The sequence below is a fragment of the Triticum dicoccoides genome, chromosome 5B, assembly GCF_002162155.2.
Source record: "Triticum dicoccoides isolate Atlit2015 ecotype Zavitan chromosome 5B, WEW_v2.0, whole genome shotgun sequence".
Lineage (NCBI taxonomy): Eukaryota > Viridiplantae > Streptophyta > Magnoliopsida > Poales > Poaceae > Triticum > Triticum dicoccoides.
The window spans coordinates 174201375-174224305 of NC_041389.1; positions in this window are offsets into that span (position 1 = coordinate 174201375).

The following is a 22931-nucleotide window of genomic DNA, read 5'->3' on the forward strand; positions in this document are numbered from 1 at the left end:
CACCCCGGTGAGCCACCCCCCACCCCCTGAAAATCAACTGACCCAAAAGTCAATTCAGTCGACTGAAGTGTAGCTAAATCGGAGCAGCATCACAAGCAAGAGCAAGACCAAGAGCAGTAGCGCGAGCAAGAGAAATAGCAAGAGCGGACCAGGCAGGGGACCGAGAGCAAGAGCAGAGCAGCAGCGCAGCGAGAGATAAAGTAGCAGCAGCTTCTACTGATGTGAACGTCGCTGCCAAGGGAGCGACGCCGTGGAGGAAGTGGTCGGCGACGCCGCCATGGATGGAGCCGCGCCGTGTCGGCTCGGGACCAAGCACCGGCAGCACCGTGAGATCGAATCAAGAAGAAAATACAGCGATTAGTGTACAACCTCTTTGGTGGCGCTGATTAGGCCGCAGCTTCATCCGAGGAAATGGTGATGATGATGCTCTTCCGGTGGTGCAGGTGAAAACGGTGGTGTGGGAATGGAGGTGGTGCGAAAGTCGAGGGGAACATCGGGGAAGCTCCTTGGAGGTGGAGGATGGGGTGGATGAACCGGCGGGACGACGAGATCAACGACGGATCCTCATCCGGTACAGTGGATGAGGGACGTCGAGGTGTTGCTGTGGACGACGTCATCAGGGAAGAGGCTCCGGCTGGGTGGCGGACGGAGCAGGGTGTGGGGTTTCGTCATGGGTTTTTGCGGCCTCGGTGTACGAATGGGTGGTCAGATGGGATGGCAGTGGGGAACCATGGCTTAGGGATGCACTTGTCCGAAATGTGGGGTAAGTTACGAAAGTACCCCCACCGATTTGAGGCGGTTCTTTCGGTTCAGGGGTACCACGGGCATTTCACGTGTTGGGATTTCACAGGAGGTGGGAGTTTTCGCGCGCGTTGTAATTTTGGAATAGCAAGGCGCGGGTTGAGATGGAGGGAGTTGTTGGAGCACGACAAGACAAAGATATATCTTAAATATTTCAGGCTAACAAGGCACGGGTTGAAGAGGCGGGAGTTTCGCAGCACGATATACAGAGACGCTAGCTTGAATTTTCGGCATAACAAGGCGCGGCTTGAAAATTTCGGAAGAACAAGCTTAACGCGTACCCAAAAAAAAGACAATTTGCACCTCAACACGCACAACACACACATAAACACCATTTAGACTAGAGTAAGGTACACCTGCATTGCATGCATGAGATTTGGCAACCAAATTATGAATAAATACCACATTATAGCATGTAAGCTTTGAGTCATGTATGCATGATCTAGATGTTCGTTTAATTCTTATAGTTCATTTCATTCAAAATCATCTAGTTTTTATAATAAAGCTAATCTATTTTAAGATTCATGGAATTGTGCGTTGTAAGACATAAAGTAAAAACAAATAATGGCAAATCAGGTAGAAAAGCATTTGGGCAATTCTGATATGGAAGATTCTAGAACAAATAAGAAGTGCTTGTGTTTTGATGTTTGTGCATTATGCTTAAGTTCAACCATGGATTCTTCTAGATTATACATGTGCCGAAATCTGGTGGAATCTAGATGATATCCAACGGCCAGTAGTGCTCAAATTTGCCATCTTTCGACCATCGGATTCGCCTCATCCAATGACCATCTTTCAAAGTTAAAGTTACCCGCACACAATATAACAAAATATAATATATATAATATATATATGGGGTATAGATATAGATATGTGATGCGAAAGCTGCCCATCATCTCCAATTAGAATTGTGTGTCCATGCACGGATGCGATGTGGCCAAATGATGTCTACCATCGGTATCTCAAATTCAAATCAGTCTGACCTTGTTCAGTGTGTATACATTACAACATGCTTGTTACCAAACCACACCGTGCAGATCTCCGTTATATTCATGGATGCATGGGTTTCAAACATCAGGATCTCTTATTCAAATATTTGAATTCAACTTTACATTGATTATGACGTCACCTAGTCTTTTACACCCACACAATCGTCTTCTCTTTATAATTGTACCACTAACTTTCTCTCGTGCATGCGTGCACACACACTACCAGTCGGCATTATCCATCGCACACATGCAATCTTTTTCTTCAGCTCGGTCTCCCATGAAGGCACACACCCACACACATCCCCCTCTCCATCATATTGGGCATTCTTTATCTCTCACGCGTGCATGCGCAACGATCGATGTTCCTCTATGTATGTGTGTATATAGCTAGGTCTTTCATAGTTTTCCACACAAACCGATCAATCGATATATCCAGTGACGTCTCACCCTCTTTCCCACGTCCACATCGATCAATCTATACCTCTCTATATAGGATTAACATATATAGCTAATACACCCACATTAATTATATATCCAATGTCCCCCTCTCATCATCCATGCCTTCCGCTTCATCTCTCAGACGCGTGCACAATGGCGAAGACAGGGGACAATAAGGGCCCTGCCCCCCGCCTAACATCACTATATATCGAGGCTAATATGAATGTGATCATTAGACAATTGCTGCTAAAAATGGTTTAAGTTCATGAATTGACCCTCCTCGTAAAGGATTAGCAATGCTTGGCCCCCTCTCTCTAAATATCTATCTCGCACTTGTGCATTCCTTCATAGTCTCCCACCACTCGGCCCCTCGCACCATCTTCTTACCCCCCACCGGATTTTGCCACATGTACAATCTAGCAGACTCCATGGTTGAACTTAAGCCAAATGCACAAACCTCAAAACAATAGTGGTTCTCTTTTCTTCTAGAATCTTCCGTATCATAACTGCCCAAACTTTTTTTCTAGTTGAATTGCCATTATTTGTTTTTACTTTATGCTTTACAACGCACAATTCCATGAATCATAAAATAGATTAAGGGCTTCTTTGATTCAAAGGATTCTCAAAGGAATTTTGGAGGATTCGAATCATTAGGAATTTTTCCTATCTTGGTTGTTTGATTTGTAGGATTGTAAACCATAGGAATTTTTCCATATGATTCATTTGCACTAGATTTCATAGGAAACATCACATCCACTCAACACTACTAGAAAAACCCCTACTAATGGCGCACCTAGTATGGCTATTAATGGCGCATCTGTGGTGCGCCATTAATAGCATGCCATTAGTAATTTTTACTAATGGCGCAACACCTGGTGCGCCATTAGTATCTGGTATACTAATGGCGCACCTCGGGTGCGCCATTAGTATAGGCCAGGGTGCGCCATTAGTATGCCTCCCAGGGGCCATGTATACCCAGGTGCTTTGGCATACTAATGGCGCACCACCTCTGGATGCGCCATTAGTAACCGCGGCATACTAATGGCGCACTGCCCAGTGATGCGCCGTTAGTATGCACTGTCATACTAATGGCGCACTGTCATGTGATGCGCCATTAGTATGAATATTAGTTTTTTTTATTTTTTTATTTTCTATTTTTTGCACAGGTTACAAAATGTATAATTTGACAAAATATAGACAGCACACATCAACAACAGATTCATCAAATACAATAGAAGATTAGTCTTTGAATACAATTCATCATATTAGTCTCCGAATACAATTCATCATATTAGTCTCCGAATTGAAAAGACCGAACAAAGATAGAACATTATATTACAAGTCTCGAGACCGCGAGTAGCGAGTCTATCTTCACATTACAAGTCGATATCGATCATCTAAACTACCATCACATAGAAGAGAGCTGCGGTCATCACGATGAGCATCATCACAATGAAACTCGTCTTCATCCGGTTCCTCCAACGCTCCCTCCCCTCTCCCGCTAGATAGCGGGCGTATCTAGATTCGGCCTCGGCCCTAGTGGTGTACCCTTTGTAACTGTTACCGCTGAATCGGTGAACCTGTCTCCGACACTCCTCCCAGTCATCGTAGACTCCGGGAACCTTACCCTTGTACACGACATACGTCGGCATCGCTATGCACTAGCCAAACGAAACGTTAGTACCAATTCACAGACAATACATAAGCAATATATAAGTATGCAACAGAACGATCGGAAGAGAAAAGCAAGACATTAATAGCATCGATTACATCTAAGTTGAACGACTCTTGAAACCAAAGAGACATACTACAAGTTCATTAAAGTTTAATTACAACATGAGCCAATCGATGTTTCAGAACTAGACAACTCGACTCAAGGGACCGGAGCGTGGATGAAGCCGCCGTCTATCGTGGGAGTCATGAAAGAACGGGCGTTGTCATCCTGTATTTGTAGCATTGTGTCGATGTCACTGTTGGACGGTTGATTTCTGAGGTAGAACTGCCCCGAGGTACGAAGGACATCTTGAGGGCAGGGTGCGCCATTAGTATGTTTGGACAGGTGCACTAGTTCAAAAATTTTTTTGGTACTAATGGCGCACCATGGGCAGGGTGCGCCATTAGTAGTTTCAACACTAATGGCGCATCAGAGGGTGGTGCGCCATTAGTATATACTAATGGCGCACCACATGTCTGGTGCGCCATTAGTGTCAATTCCATCTATAACCCTTTTCCTAGTAGTGCAAACCTCTTTGAAAGAAGTCTGCATTTTTTCTATGCACAATCAAACACTCGTACAATCCTGTAGGATTCAAGACGACATTCCACTATAATCCCATGTTTTTCCTATTCCCGCGTTCTTAGCTTTTTTATAAAAACTAATTGATTTTGAATGAGATGAATTATAAGAATTAAACGAAGGGCTACATCAGGCATATATGACTCAGAGCTTACATGCTATAGTGTGCTATTTATTCATAATTTGGTTGCAAAATCTGATGCATGCAATGCATGTGTACCTTACTAGTACTTTGAGTATGTGCAAAACACGTAAATTAGAATACCAATGGCACCCTGAGCCATACCGGCGGTACATGCACGAAGCGAAGATCTGCACGCATGCCACGCACACACTCATTCCCTTGCACGCACACACGAGTACACGGGCGGACGCAATTTTGTACCAAGATCCACCTCATGTGATAATTTGACGCGTGTAAAGTCGTTCACTTCATTGATGGTCAATTAATACAGCGCATGCAAATTGAGTGGACGTGAGGGCGGAAGAAAGACATTATTACTCCACTGCGCGCATGCGAGTAGTTAAATCATGGGTTGCTACTAGTACTTCCATTGGTCTCCTTCGTATTTTGTGCAAATTTTTGACAGTAACATAATATTTACGCATTTGAGCAGTGTAGTTCTTGAAATTTATGTTCCACTAAACTCATCGGGAGCCGTTTCGGGCCTCGAAACCAAAACCATCAATTAATCTTTACCTTGTTCCCATCACATTCGAAAGCCTGCTCACACCTACTAGTACGTACCAAACCTGAATGTGTTCCCACTATGCAGGTATTAGTACTAGTGCTAGTACTTAGGTTACAAAAAGGGGAACTACCTAACCGAAAATTACTCTACCTTTCCTCCTCATAAGTGCTTCTTCTTCGTCCGTCGTTGCCATGGCCAGTGAGCAGAGCTCTAGGTCGAGAACTACTCGTAACAAGGGAGCGGCAACCAAGGCTGCGGAAAAAAAGAGAGGCTCGCCACCACGCAGAGACCTCGAAAGATCTCTCATGGGTAGGCGATTGCTCCCAGGAGCGCCCTAGCCGCGGAGGGGAACATGCCGAGCCGGTGGAGCTGGAGTCGTTATCCCTCGACGGCATGCCCGATCAGCTCAATAAGCACCTCAAGAAGCAGAAGGAGTTCATCCAAGGCTTGATGGAGTTGCTGGAGAGCCTCGACGACATGCCCGCTGAGCTCAATAAGAAAGGGGAGTTGACCGCCGGCTTGGTGACGCTGCTGAATAAGAGCATTGCCTCGAAGAAGAAGAAGGTGGCTGGCAAAATCCTGCGACTTCAGGAGGACAAGGCGAAGCTCTGCCATGAGATCGACCTGTTGATGGAGAAGAACGTCGACTGGAAGAAGTTGCATGAGAATAGTAGTTCCTCGATGAAGATGCTGTAGGCCCTCGTCATGGAACAGAAGGAGGAGTTGGCGAAGCTCCGCATGGAGCACCCGGCTGCTGTCAAGGTACGTAATGCGGCCGTGGAACAGATGATGAAGGCTCGCGTCGAGAAATCCCGCATCATGGACATAATGAAGAAGATGGCGGAGGAGACGCACAAGGAGATGGAGGTCGTGGAGGTGATGAAGAAGCAGTTACGACACTGCGGCGATATAGATCATTTGGGGTGATAATCTTCCTTCTTCTTTTGCTCCTGAGTTTAATCTTTTGCTTCGGGTGTTTCGCCGCACGTGTCACGTTCTCTGCGAGGCATGAATAGAACAATGCTTTTTTTAGGGAATGAATAGAACAATGCTAACAATGAGATGACTAGCAAATTAGATCATTTTTATCGCCAAATGGCACTGGGTTGCCGTGTTTCGTGCTCCTCTTTCGCAATACTACTCCAGTGGAAAACTTGAGTATACGGCACGGTTCTTTGCTCCTCCTCAGGTCATCGGTGCATTTATACGAGCAGTCAAATCACAAGGCCCCGCGTTCCAGCAGTAATGAGACGCCAAATCACAAAGGCCCTCGCCTCTCGTGAAACCGACCAAGCTAGACTGCCTCGCCCTCTAGCCTTTTAAAAAATGTATACTTTTGTATAGTAGTAGTATTGATGGATTGCGCCATGGAGCAAAACTTGAAATTAAAAAAAAGGTGATACATATAGAGAGCGCTTGTCGCCAAATTATGCATATAGTACTATTAAAAAGGCTAGTAACAATAATGGTGTCCAGCACAACCCACCCCTCAAATAAAACTAAGCACCCTAGAATTCTTTGACAAAACTAAGCACCCTGAAATTCTTTGACAACTAAACTGCTGGCTATATGATGTTGGCCATATATATTTTTTTGACTATAAACATTAGGGTAAAACCACACTGCAATTTTTATTAATATAACGCAGAATAACAAAAGAGTCTGAAAGGCTTGAGGTAAGCCCAAGAAGCCAAAAGACTAAAGACCTAAAAAAATAGAAAATAAAAGAAGTAAAAAAAGAGAGAAAGAGGCTAAACAACTAACTAGCCTAAGAAGAAAAAATTACAACAGGCTATCAAGCCAAACTGAAAATTGCCTCTCATGCTTCTTCCTCATCCTATATTTGAGAAGCTTCAATTCCTCCAGAAAAATGAACTTCCACCCTTGGAAAGAAGGTGCAATATTCTCAAAAAATTTATTGTTTCTGGTGATCCAAATGGACCAAGCTCCAAGAATGATTATCTCCATGTAAAATGGGTACCTTATCTTATCTTTGAGGTCTTGGAATGCTTCTAACACAGACAGGTTTGGAGCTCTTGTGGGACAAATGAAGTCCCAGCATTGTTGAACAAATGGACAGCCCCAAAAGAGATGATGTAATGTTTCTTCTAGAGGACAGCCTCCAACAGCACAATTGTAATCTTCCAACACAAAATTCTTCCTTCTAAGTAAGTTTCTGGTGTTAACTCGAGCATGTGGAAGTTGCCAGAAGAAAACTTTATGCTTTGGTTGGCAGGAACTCTGCCAGATCCAGTTGAAGTGAGGGGGTGTCTGTTTGTGACCAATTAAGACTTTATATCCTTTGATGGAGGAGTAGTGCTCAGTTCCCCAAATGTAGCTCCAAGTATCAAAAGAGTTTAAATGTTCATATTGTCTCATGGCTATACAAATGTCTTCCATTTGTAAGAATTCCTCATAGGCCTTAGTTGTCAAGGGGAGGAAGAATAAATCCTGCAGGTACTCAGTCTGCAAAACTTGTTGGATATTCAGCTGGGGGTTTCTGACAAAAGAGAACATGTGGGGAAATTGGTGTTTAAGAATTGCTTGGCTCCACAGATCATCCCAAAAGAAGGCACTAGCACCATCCCCCACATTACATCTAGCAATAGTTTTGTACTGATCAATGAGGGCTAAGTTGGACTTCCACCAGAATGATCCAATCATGTTATCCCCTGGTAATTTTCCATCATTGTAGTATGTCTCCAAGATCAAGTTTACATAGGGAATATCATGTCTGTTGAAGAATTTGTGAAGGTTTTTCATGAGCAGGGTTTTATTATGTGTGAAGATATCTAAAACACCTAGGCCTCCCTGGTCTTTTGGTCTGCACACTGTGGTCCATGCCACCAAAGCAGGCCTTTTATCTTCCATATCAGGTCCTCTCCAAAGGCAGTGTCTCAGGTATTTGATGATCTACTTTTTTATTGTAACAGGTATGTCCAAACAGCACATGAAGAAGACTGATAAAGATGTCATCACTGACTTGACCAACATTAATTTTCCTGCTTGGGTCATGAAGATAGAGATACTAGCCACTCTTTTTGCAATCCTGTTAACTATAGGTAGACATTGCTCAATAGTTGGCTTGTAAATTCCCAAGGGCATACCAAGGTTGGTAAATGGGAATTGCCCTCTAGCACACTGCAAGGTGTTTGTATAAATTTCTACTCTGTCTTCAGCAATATTCAAGGGCACCATGATGGACTTCCCATAATTAACTTTTAGCCTCGTTGCTGTGGCAAAAGTATTCAGAAGTGCTTTTAAGCAGAATAACTGCCTAGAATCCGCTTGCATAACCACTAAGGTGTCATCTGCATATTGCACAATTGGGAAGTGAGGACATGAGTTTACTTGCAGAGGAGCAGTGATCAGATTTAATCTCATGGCTTTATTAAGGATGGATTGAAGCAAATCAGCAGCCAGCACAAAAATTAAAGGAGAATAAGGGTCTCCTTGTCTTACTCCCCTCCTTATGTAAATTCTTTTCCCAGGAACTCCATTGAGTAGTACAGAAGAGGATGCAGTTGTGAACAAAGTTTCCATCCAGGAAATCCACTTCTCTCCAAATCCTTTAGCGCTAAAAATATCAATGATTGCATCATGCTCAATTGTATCAAAAGATGAAACGGGTGGTAGTACTATACCAACTAAAAGATGAAATGTAGGAAATACTAGTATGTACGTACTGAAGAGTAAAAGTAACAAGAAGAAACATAACATAGTTCTGCTGGGGGCTCAGCACAACACACCCCTCAAATTAAATTAAGCACACCTGAAATTAACTTTGCAACTATTCCGGTAGACATTGCATTAGAAACACCATGAGCAACGACACTGCCACCTTACTCGGAGTCCTCGTCCACGTCCTCGACTTTGTTCTCGTCCCTCTTCCTCTTGGCCAATACTTCTTTGCTTGAACCACACACTTGGCTGTTGCTCTTCATCCAACCCTTGTAGATATTGAAACAAAGGTAGCCATCCATTGCAGCATAGTGGATGTGGTCTATATCTAGTACATTCCGCTGCCATGCATAATGATGAAACGTGTATGGAGGTTTCTCCAGTTTACTGTACGAAGGATGAACCATGGCTCCTGCCAGGGTCAGCATTGAAGGCTGACGAGAGGACACCAGCCGATTCTTCTGGAGGTCAAAGGTGTTGCCTACAACAAGGCCTATCCGACCCAGGACTTCTTTGTCGTTACCAAATCCTACAGTAACGAATTTGACTAGGTTGCTCTCGAGGAAGTCCTTAAAATCCAGGAATTCAACGTCGGCATGGCATATGTGGTAGACCAAGCATAAGTCATGCACGCAAACCTGGATCACGGCGGGCTTCTTCCTCTCTTCGTCCTTTAGATCCTTCTCTCATCCCAGGACTGTGGTGTACTCAACATCTAGCCCAGCAACCCACTCATCATCTGAGTCTCGAACATGCGCCTGAAGCGAGAAAGGCATCCTTTCACCATCGCGGAAGAACGGGTGTAGATGACATCGAACTCATCACCGGTGATGGTTCTAACCTTGTACTCACCGCCGATCGTGGAGATTTGGGACGCCATGGATCTGGGAGGAGGGTTAGGATTAGTGGACCTGCCGTAATGTGAAAGGACGGGACGACTAGAAGCGAACCGCCGTAGTATTAAAGGATGTGCGGGGAGGAGTAGGAGCGAACTGCCATCGTGTGAACGGCAGGGTAGTGGCTTTCCATTCTCCCATGATACGGGCTTCTGAGAGCCCTTGGATCCGAGATCAAACGATTGCATGGCGTGATTCTAGACCTATGGGTGAATATCCTATCCTGGAGGGTTATTCTGCAAATTTTCAGCAACTTAGCATGCGACCGTTGGATCTCAGATCCAAGGGCTGCCAGCAGCCCATATCATGGTCGCGCCTACCATGACCGTCGTGTCGCGCGGTCGCGCCCTTGGAGATTTAAGACGGTGTGTTAGGCTATATGATGTTGGCATGTCATACATAGTCATCACTTAGTCACTCACACTAAAACAAGGTTGGCTATAAGTGTATTTTTTTAATTCTCTCTATCTCTTTGTATGGAGTATCCCACTGGTTGGAATGGCATGCAAATTCCCAAACCGCTTCCTACACCCTGAATCGAATTTTTTGACTAACAACTTGTGCCGTGCAATTGGAATTCCAACTTGAGTACTACTACTAGTAGGAGTACCAGGGGCCAGTTCTTTTAGGCTTCTAGATTAGTAATCCCATAACTACTACCTCCATCCTGGTTTATTGGTCCCATTGTAATTTGTGTCAAATTTTGATCATAAATTTAACTAATGAAATGTTAGTGCATGTCACATGCACTAACATTTTATCAGTTAAATCTTTGGTCAAAATTGAGCACAAATTACAATGGTGAGGAATAAACCAGGACAGAGGTACTGTACTACTAGTACTAGTTTAGAAGCCCAAATAAATGAGTGAGGCGCCTGTGTACAGGTGCTAAGGGTGCCACATAGGCAAGAAAATGATGTGGCAAAGCAATTAAAGAAGAGAGAGAGAGCATTAGGGTGACCCTAGGAGGAAACGGTGCTAAGCGCGTGAACCTATGCAAAATGACTATCAACCAATGAATTATGGAGTTTAATTGTTAAACAATTCAATGAGGGAGGCTTGGCTACAAAAGCTAAGCACTAATGCACTGGGGTGACTAGTTGCTAAGGTTTTAAATGCACTTAGCACCTCACGTAAGCACCAATGCATTGGAAGCATTACTCTCCACTGTGACTAGTCTTATGGGAAAAGCTGGGGAATCCGCCAAAAGAACTAGCCCTAGGAGTAGTAGCTAGGGATCGAGTGTGCGAGATGAACCGGAAAAAGTAAATGCAGAGAGATGAAATGCAAAAACTACGGCGGGATGTGATGGTTGCTTGTCCGTTTATTTTACCAGGCCACTTATTACTTGGAGTGGTTGGGTTTTGTGATATGACGGCTTTACTGCCGCGCAACGAGCGGGGTGAGAGGTGAGACTCCCATGTAGTGCCGCCCTCTACACTAGTAGTACTACTACATCGGTCATGGTTTATCCCCCATTGAATTTGACTGAAGATTTAACTGACAAAATGTTAGTGCATGTCAACAAAAACAATATCGTATTTGAACATAGTTTTCAATGATATAACTTTAGGTCACATGCATCATCATTTATCAAACTATATATAATGTTAGTTCAATTTTTGGTCGTACTAATCTATAGTAGTAAGGTGCCCGTGCGTTGCACGGGAGACTGAACATCCATGTGTAACAAGTATTTTGACAAAGGATGTGGGGGTCATCTCATGTGTAACAGGTATCGATAGGTTTCTTCGGATATTATTTCATCTCTAGGGCTCAGAAACATCTGGGTGAAATAGATAAAAAAGTATCTTTTGCAAACAAAAGCGTTCAACTTTTCAACCTGCATCCAAAACTTGTGAAGAAATAACTCTTATTGTGCTTTGCAGGAAATGGTTCATCATAAGTCTTTCACTGTAGTAAAAATTCATACATGGACGATTCTAGACTAAACCATAAATGGATACACTTTTATTCATGCGCGATACTCCAATAGAGCAAGATCATGCATGGAAGTATCCACATGCTTAGACATCGTATTACATTGAGCGAAGACTAATGATCAACATTTAACTTAGTAATGCAGATGTCCAGGTGAACCTCCTTGGAGTCCCCATGCACATTGTTGGGGGTCAAATAATACCATGCGTCTTCCATGTCCACATCGGCGGGAAGGTCCTAATGTCTACTACACAACATTCTTCTTGTAGACGTTGTTGGGCCTGCAAGTGCACATGTTTGTAGGACAGTAGCAAATTTCCCTCAAGTGGATGACCTAAGGTTTATCAATCCGTGGGAGGCGTAGGATGAAGATGGTCTCTCTCAAAAAACCCTGCAACCAAATAACAAAGAGTCTCTTGTGTCCCCAACACACCCAATAAAGTGGTAGATTGTATAGGTGCACTAGTTCGGCGAAGAGATGGTGATACAAGTGCAATATGGATAGTAGATATAGGTTTTTGTAATCTGAAATAATAAAAACAGCAAGGTAACTAATGGTAAAAGTGAGCGTAAACGGTATTGCAATGGTAGGAAACAAGGCCTAGGGTTCATACTTTCACTAGTGCAAGTTCTCTCAACAATAATAACATAGATAGATCACATAACAATCCCTCAACATGCAACACAGAGTCACTCCAAAGCCACTAATAGCAGAGAACAAACGAAGAGATTATGGTAGGGTACGAAACCACCTCAAAGTTATTCTTTCGGATCAATCTATTCAAGAGTTCGTACTAGAATAACACCTTCAGACACAAATCAACAAAAACCCTAATGTCACCTAGATACTCCATTGTCACCTCAAGTATCGTGGGCATGATTATACGATATGCCTCAAACAATCTCAAATTCATCCAACCAACACAAAGTACTTCAAAGAGTGCCCCAATGTTTCTACCGGAGAGTCAAGAAAACGTGTGCCAACCCCTATGCATAGGTTCATGGGCGGAACCCGCAAGTTGGTCACCAAAACATACATCAAGAGGCACGTGATATCCCATTGTCACCACAGATAAACACGGCAAGACATACATCAAGTGTTCTCAAATCAAAGACTCAATCCGATAAGATAACTTCAAAGGGGAAACTGAATTCATCACAAGAGAGTAGAGGGGAGAAACATCATAAGATTAAACTATAATAGCAAAGCTCGCGATACATCAAGATCGTGCCATAGAGAGAACACGAGAGAGAGAGAGAGAGAGATCAAACACATAGCTACTAGTACATACCCTCAGCCCCAAGGGTGAACTACTCCCTCCTCGTCATGGAGAGCGCCGGGATGATGAAGATGGCCACCGGAGATGGGTTTCCCCTCCGGCAGGGTGTCGGAACGGGCTCCCGAGAGGTTTTTGGTGGCTACATAGGCTTGCGGTGGTGGAGCTCCCAATCTATCTTGATATTCGATGTTTTTAGGGTACGTAGGCTTATATAGACGAAAGAAGTCGATCGGGGGGTGCTCGAGGGGCCCACGAGACAGGGGGGCGCGCCCAGTAGGGGGGCACACCCTCCTATCTCGTGGCTGCCTCAAGGATCTTCTTACATGAACTCCAAGTCTCCAGGATCATATTCTTCCAAAAAAATCACGCTGCCGAAGGTTTCATTCCATTTGGACTCCGTTTGATATTCCTTTTCTTCGAAATACTGAAACATGCAATAAAACAGCAATATGGGCTGGGCCTCCGGTTAATAGATTAGTCCCAAAAGTAATATAGAAGTGTATAATAAAGCCCATAATCATTCAAAACAGATAATAAAATAGCATGAATGTTTCATAAATTATAGATTCGTTGGAGAGGTATGAACATCCCCAAGCTTAATTCCTACTCGTCCTCGAGTAGGTAAATGATAAAGAAAGAATTTATGAAGTGTGAATGCAAGAAGGTGCATAAGTTTGATCAATGATAATTTCAATCACCTTTTCTAGCATGATAATATGTCATAACAGTAGTTCATCTCATAAAACTTCTCATGATAAAGTAACAAGCAATTCACATGTCAAAGCATAGACCATAAACTATCTGGAAAACTAGCAAACTTCATTCTCAGTCATCAAACAATTGCAATTTATTTTATTTTCAGGAATAGCAAACTCCACATACTCAACTATCATATTGTCTTCTAAAATTGCTAACACTCACGCAATACTAATGGTTATGGAGTTTCAATCGGACACTGAGAAAGCTAGGGGCTTATAGTGTTGCCTCCCAACGTATTTACCTTTGGGTGATGTCAACAATAATAGTTCATGCTAACTTACATCCAATTGGATATATATATCAGGATCTTCCCAACACGAGGTTCTTGCCAGAGGATAAAATGGAAAAGGGAAAGGTGAAGATGACCTTGACTCTTGCATAAAGTAAAAGACATAAAGTAAAAGATAGGCCCTTCGTAGACGGAAGTAGAGGTTGTCATGCGCTTTTAGGGTTCGATGCACAAAATCTTAGTGCGAATGAACATAACTTTATATTGCCACTTGTATATGGACCTTTATTATGCTGTCCGTCGCTTTTATTGCTTCCATAACAAGATCCATATAAAGCTATTTTCTTCACACCAAAAGATCATACATATTTAGAGAGCAATTTTTATTGCTTGCACTAATGACAACTTACTTGAAGGTTCTTACTCAATCCATAGGTAGGTATGGTGGACTCTCATGGCAAAACTGGGTTTAAGGATATTTGGAAGCACAAGTAGTATCTCTACTTGGTGCAAGGAATTTTGGCTAGCATGAGGGGGAAAGGCAAGCTCAACATGTCTGAATGATCCATGACAATATACTTTAACTGAGATGTCAGAAAACATAAACCATTACGTTGTCTTCCTTGTCCAACATCAACTCTTTAGCATGTCATACTTAATGAGTGCTCCCAACTATAAAAGATGTCTAGGATAGTATATTTATATATGAAATATCTCTTCCTTCAATATTATTTCATGAATTGTTCAAATGACCAATACAACGCTTGCTAACCTTCAATAAATTTACAACCTTTACTTATTAGATGTGAAGTCATTACTCCCCATGGGATAAGCAAATGAAACATATATAATTTCAGATTTATGACAGTCAACTCATTCAACAATTTACTCATAGGATATAAGTGAAGCACACGAGTAAATGACAAACTACTCTAAAAAGATATAAGTGAAGATCAATGAGTAGCTAAATAATTATGTAACTATGCGAAGACTCTCTCTCATTAAAGAATTTCAGATCTTGGTATTGTATTCAAACAACAAGCAAAAAAAATGACATTGCAAGGATAGCACAACTCATGTGAAGAAGCAAAAACTTAGGCTCAACCGATACTAACCGATAGTTGTTGAAGAAGAAAGGTGGGATGCCTACCGGGGCATCCCCAAGCTTAGAAGCTTGAGACTTCTTGAATATTATCTTGGGGTGCCTTGGACATCCCCAAGCTTGAACTTTTGTGTCTCCTTAATTCCTCTCATATCATGGTTTCTCTATTTCTCAAAAGCTTCCACAACAAACTCAACAAGAACTCGTGAGATAGGTTAGTATAAACCAATGCAAAACCTTATCATTTTCTACTGTAACAAATCACTAAAATTATTATTCCACATTGCATACTAAATGCCTCTGCATATTTAATACTCCTATCCTCAAATAGAATCATTAAACAAGCAAACATATGCAAACAATGCAAACATAACAGCAATCTGCCAAAACAGTATAGTCTGTAAAGAATGCAAGATTCATCATACTTCCCTAACTCCAAAAATTATGAAAGAAAATTCCCACTGTAATAAATTTATCAGAGCTCATTATGCAAAAGGTTTCAACATTATATCATTCTCTGACTTTTTAGGGAATTTTTGCAACAGCGGTAAACTTTCTGTTTTCAAACAGCAACATGTATACTAGCAAAATAAGCATGGAAAAGGCTATCCTTGACTTTTTTTATTGAAACTAAATATGAAAAACATTATTCTAAATAAAAGCAAACAAATACCAACAAAATAAATTGACGCTCCAAGCAAAACACATATCATGTGGATAATAAAAATATAGCTCCAAGTAAAGTTACCAATGAACGAAGACGAAAGAGGGGATGCCATCCGGGGCATCCCCAAGTTTAGGCTCTTGGTTGTCCTTGAATATTACCTTGGGGTGCCTTGGGCATCCCCAAACTTATGCTCTTTCCACTCCTTATTCCATAGTCGATCGTATCTTTACCCAAAACTTGAAAACTCCACAACACAAAACTCAACAGAAAACTCGTAAGCTCCGTTAGTATAAGAAAATAAAACCACCACTTATGTATTGTAATGAACTCATTATAAATTTATATTGGTGTAATATATACTGTATTCTAACTTCTCTATGGTTCATACCACTTAACACTGGCCATAGATGCATCAAAATAAGCAAACAACACAATGAAAACAGAATCTGTCAAAAACAGAACAATCTGTAGTAATCTGTATCAAACGTATACTTCTGGAACTCCAAAAATCCTACCAACTTACGAAGTCCTAAGAAGTTTGTGTCCCAATCCATATCAAAAAGAATCAGATCAGAAGCACGTTTCTGTGAATTAAAAAAACTAATTTACTGGGTGCAAAAGTTCCTGATTTTCAGCAGGATCAACACAACTATCACCGTAAGCTATCCTAAAGGTCTTACTTGGCACTTTATTGAAACAAAAGCTATAAAACATGATTACTATGGTAGCGTAATCATGTGAACACACAAAAACAGTAAGGGTAAATATTGGGTTGTCTCCCAACAAGCGCTTTTCTTTAATGCCTTTCTAGCTAGGCATGATGATGACAATGATGCTCACATAAAAGATAAGAATTGAAACATAACAGGAGAATCATGAAGCATATGACTAGAACATTTAAGTCTAACCCACTTCCTATGCATAGGGATTTTGTGAGCAAACAACTTATGGGAACAATAATCAATTAGCATAGGAAGGCAAAACAAGCATAGCTTCAAGATTTTCAACACATAGAGAGGAAACTTGACATTATTGCAATTCCTACAAGCATATATTCCTCCCTCATAATAATTTTCAGTAGCATCATGAATGAATTCAATAATATAACCATCACCTAAAGCATTCTTTTCATGATCTACAAGCATATAAAATTTACTACTCTCCACATAAGCAAAAATTTTCTCATTCGGAATAGTGGGAGTATCATAAGAGACTTGAACACTAAAAATTGTTTCCACATTAAAAGAGTAATGTTCAGAAAAAGGGTAATCATAATCATGACAAGATTTGTAAATATAATCATCACTACTTTTTATAGCATAATTTCATCACAATAATCATCATAAGTAGCAACTTCGTTCTCATCATAATCGATTGAAACCTCTCCCAAGATAGTGGAATCACTAAATAAAGTTGATATTCTTCCAAATCCACTTTCGTATTCATCACAATAAAATTCAACATCCTCCAAAATAGTGGGATAACTACTTCCTAAAGTTGACACTCTTCCAAACCCACTTTCATCAATATAATCATCATAGGTGAGAGGCATGCTATCATCATAACAACTTTGCATATCAAAACATGGGATGCTAAAAATATCATCTTCATTAAACATAGCATCCCCAAGCTTGGGACAAACATTAATTTCAGCAAATATATTCTCAAATATTTCATCCTCATCAAACATAGCTTCCCCAAGCTTGGGCCCTTTCATATCATAAGCATAATCACTCTCATCATTAAAAATATGGATAGCACCAATAGTATAGCAATTATCATCATCACAATGAGTAGTAGGAGTAACATCATTTGGGAGGGATACCTTTCTACCTTTGTTGCTCCTTCTTTTCTTTTTCTTCTTCATATTATGTGTGGGTTCAACCTTCCTCTTTGAGCTCCTTCTTGACGAGATTGGTTGAATAGAAAGCTCCTCCTCGTTACCTGATTCATCATAAGAAATAATAGGAGGATATTGGGAAGTCTCTTCCCTTTCATTAGTATTCTCATCGTCTTCTATTTGCTTTCTTTTCTTTAGGTAATTGGAAATATAAGGATTTTCAATGCAATTCTCCACACAAAGCATATAAATATCTTCTAGATCAAAATCAAGAAATCTATCAAGATTAAATTTTGGAATACCCTTAGTTATATGTTTCATTTCTTCATACCCCAAAAGAAGACTAAGCTCTTTATGATGCCCAAGGGTAATCAAGTTATCACAATTTTTGGACACGATTCGATCATGAAACAATTTGCATTGAAGATTTAAATGACCACGTTCATTGCAAAGATCACAAGGGGCGCAAAAAATATTGAATCTTTTAGCACACTCATCAAGACTTTCTTGCAAACCTTTAGTTTTTAAATACTTATGCCTCCTGCAATATATATCTTCTCTATTTGGCGTGTTCATGCAAACATGCACTCCACAAAAGTTGACATGCTCATAAGAGATATTTTCATCATGACTAGAGCAATCATCATTAGTACTATGGATATTCAAGGAGTTTATACTAACAACATTGCAATCATGCTCATCATTCAAAGATTCAGTACCAAGCATTTTAATGCACTCTTCTGCTAGCACTTGAGCACAATTTTCCTTCCCATCAAACTTACGGAAGATATTAAAAAGACGAAGCTTATGAGACAAACTTAACTCCATTTTTTTAGTTTTCTTTTATAAACTAAACCAGTGATAAAACAAGAAACAAAAAGATTTGATTGCAAGATCTAAAGATATACCTTCAAGCACTCACCTCCCCGGCAACGGCCCCAGAAAAGAGCTTGGTGTCTACTACACAACCTTCTTCTTGTAGACGTTGTTGGGCCTGCAAGTGCATAGGTTTGTAGGACAGTAGAAAATTTCCCTCAAGTGGATGACCTAAGGTTTATCAATCCGTGGGAGGCGTAGGATGAAGATGGTCTCTCTCAAACAACCTTGCAACCAAATAACAAAGAGTCTATTGCGTCCCCAACACACCCAATACAATGGTAGATTGTATAGGTGCACTAGTTCGGCGAAGAGATGGTGATACAAGTGCAATATGGATAGTAGATATAGGTTTTTGTAATCTGAAATAATAAAAACAGCAAGGTAACTAATGGTAAAAGTGAGCGTAAATTTTTCCATACTAAAGCATCTATCAATCACAGGCACAATCATATTGCTGTTCTTCAAAATGATGACCAAGTGGAAATTTCAGATCATGCTGGGAAAGCTGCAATACTCTAGGAATCTTATAAGAAAAGAATGGGCACATCTCACAAAACAACAATGAACTTTGATTTGGAATCCTTATTTGGCCCTAGGCAGGACCAAGCCATTTTTGACAACTTGGAGCTACCTTTCACTGAGGAAGAAATCAATGCTGTTGTCAAGGATCTCCCACTTGACAAATCACCAGGCCCTGATGGCTTCAACAATGAATTTTTCAAATCCTGTTGGGATATTATTAAAGTGGATGTGTTTAGATTTATTCAGGATTTTCATGCTGGGCAAATCTCAATTGAGAGCTTAAACACCTCCTACATCACCCTGATCCCTGAAGGAAGTACTCCTCTGACAGCAAATGACTTCAGGCCAATCTCTCTACTTAATTGCTGTCTTAAACTTGTCACCAAATTGTTGGCCAATAGGTTGCAGAAAGTGATTCTCAAACTGGTGCATATCAATCAATATGGATTCTTAAAGGAAAGATCCATCCATGACTGCTTGGGCTGGGCATTTGAGTATCTTCATCAATGCCATAAATCCAGAGAAGAAGTTATTGTCCTCAAACTAGATTTTGAGAAGGCTTTTGACACCATTGAGCACCAGGCAATTTTGGATATCTTAAAGGCCAAAGGGTTTGGAGACAAATGGATAAACTGGATTAAAATGCTATTTACTTCTGCATCATCTGCCATCTTGCTTAATGGTGTACCAGGCAAAAAGTTTTACTGTCTCAGAGGGGTAAGGCAAGGAGACCCTCTATCCCCTCTCTTATTTGTGTTGGCTGCTGATTTGCTCCTGTCAATTCTCAATAAAGCCATGCACTTGAGTTTACTCACATCACCTCTGCAAGTGGAGTCATGCCCTGATTTTCCTATTATCCAGTATGCTGATGACACTCTGGTTCTTCTACAAGCTGATGCAAAGCAGCTCCATTGCCTAAAAGCACTCCTCAATACGTTTGCAGATGCTACTGGTCTAAAAGTGAACTACAACAAGTCAAGCCTCATCCCAATTAATGTTTCAGAAGACAAGGTGGAAATTTGGACAAATACCTTCCACAGCAAAAGAGAATCATTTCCCATCCAGTACTTGGGAGCACCCTTGGGTCTTCATAAACCAACTGTGGAGCAATGCTTTCCACTTGTCACACGACTGTAGAAGAAGCTTGTGGGCTTATCTTCCTTCATGACACTGGCTGGCAGACTGTTACTAGTGAAATCTGTCTTAAACTCTCTTTTGATCTACCTTATGGGATGCCTTGATGTCCCTGTGACTATTAAAACCCAAGCTATCAAGTACTTGAGGCATTATTTATGGAGAGGTCCTGATCTAGAGGACCACAGGCCTGCTATGGTTGCTTGGAGTACTGTTTGTAGACCTAAGGATCAAGGAGGCTTGGGGGTCAAGGATATTTTTGTTCAGAACAAAGCCCTTCTGCTCAAGAACTTGCACAAATTTTATAATAGGCACAACATCCCATGGGTCAATTTGATTTGGGAAACCTACTATAGTAATGGTGTGTTTCCTGGCAATTCTTGGATTGGATCTTTTTGGTGGAAGGCAAACCTCAAGCTCATTGACAACTTTAAATCATTGGCCAGATGTCACATAGGGGATGATAAAAGTGCTTTATTTTGGTCTGATCTATGGCACTCAGCTTGTTTACAAGACTTGTTCCCACACCTCTTCTCCTTTGTGAAGAACAACAACACTACTGTGCACACCATTATTCATACTGAATTCCTGGAAGATTTATTCCACCTTCCACTCACTGTGCAAGCCTTCCAGGAATTTGAAAATATGGAAGACATTTGTATTGCTTTAAGAACCTCTGCCACCCTGGATTGCACTGACACCTGGAGCTACATTTGGGGCAATGAGCAATTCTCGGTTGCTCAGGCTTATAAAGTAATGATGGGAGTTAAAATAGTGCCCCAGCAGTTTAACTGGATTTGGAATAGTTCGTGCCAGCCCAAACACAAGGTGTTCTTATGGAGGTTACTTCATGATAGGCTTAATACCAGGAACCTTCTGCGCAGGAAAACATTTCATTTGGAAAGCTACAATTGTGCTGTCCATAACTGTCCTCAGGAGGAAACGTTGCAGCATCTCTTTTGGACCTGTCCTTTTGCCTCCCAGTGCTGGGATCTATTATGCCCTACAAGACAAGCTCATGTTTCTGTGCTTGAAGCTTTTGATGACCTCAGAAAAAAATTACATGTACCTTTCTTCATGGAAATCATCATCCTAGCTTCTTGGGCCATCTGGATTTCAAGAAATAATCTCATCTTTCAAGCAATTCAACCTTCAGTTCAGAGGTGGAAAGCAATCTTCCTTGAAGAGATTAACTTGCTCAGATTCAGGATTAAAAAGAGTTATGCTAGGGCTTTCTGTGATTGGCTTGACCATCTTGTTCTGTAATTTGTAATTTTTTTTTAAGTTTGTTTTGGTTTTTCTTTCTTTTTTCTAGGGCTTAACTCAAGCCTTAGTACTGTTGGACCTTTGTTTTTTCTTTCTTTATTATTATAAAAAATTGCAGTGGGGTTTTGCCCTACTGTGTACAGTCAAAAAAAGTGAGCGTAAACGGTATTGCAATGGTAGGAAACAAGGCCTAGGGTTCATACTTTCACTAGTGCAAGTTCTCTCAACAATAATAACATAGATAGATCATATAACAATCTCTCAACATGCAACACAGAGTCACTCCAAAGCCACTAATAGTGGAGAACAAACGAAGAGTTTAAGGTAGGGTATGAAACCACCTCAAAGTTATTCTTTCGGATCAATCTATTCAAGAGTTCGTACTAGAATAACACCTTCAGACACAAACTAACCAAAACCTTAATGTCACCTAGATACTCCATTGTCACCGCAAGTATTTGTGGGCATGATTATACGATATGCGTCACACAATCTCAAATTCATCCAACCAACACAAAGTACTTCAAAGAGTTCCCCAAAGTTTCTACCGGAGAGTCAAGAAAACGTGTGCCAACCCCTATGCATAGGTTCATGGGCTGAACCCGCAAGTTGGTCACTGTCGGTGTCAAAACCGGTGGATCTCGGGTAGGGGGTCCCGAACTGTGCGTCTAGGCGGATGGTAACAGGAGACAAGGGACACGATGTTTTACCCAGGTTCGGGCCATCTTGATGGAGGTAAAACCCTACGTCCTGCTTGATTGATATTGATATTGTGGATGTTTACAAGAGTGGATCTACCACGAGAAGGAGGCTAAACTCTAAAAGCTAGCCTATGGTATGATTGTTGTAATGTATGTCCTACGGACTAGGGCCATCCGGTTTATATAGACACCGGAGAGGGCTAGGGTTACATAGAGTCGGTTACAATGGTAGGAGATCTACATATCCGTATAGCCAAGCTTGCCTTCCACGCCAAGGAAAGTCCCATCCGGACACGGGACGAAGTCTTCAATCTTGTATCTTCATAGTCTTGGAGTCCGGTCGATAATGATAGTCCGGCCGATGATAGTTCGGCTGATGATGGTAATCTGGCTATCCGGACACCCCCCAATCCAGGACTCCCTTAGTAGCCCCTGAACCAGGCTTCAATGACGATGAGTCCGGCGCGCATATTGTTCGGCATTGTAAGGCGGGTTCCTCCTCCGAATAATTCATAGAAGATTGTGAACACCAGGATAGTTTCCGGCTCTGCAAAAAAAATTCCACATTCCACCGTAGAGAGAATAATATGTAAATATACACAAGCTCAATCTGCTGACGTTTTTTGCAGCGTGACGTCACACCACTACCAAGCCATTATATTTTTTATTTTACCACCTCAGCGCATTTAGCAAAGCGGTTTCCTTGGCACGTCTTGTCGAAGCAGAGATCGTGTTTCCCCTTAATCCGGGATTCTCATCAATACGGACGTGGGTAACCCAACCGCGCCATTGATGGTGGCGCTTGGGAGATAAGCGAG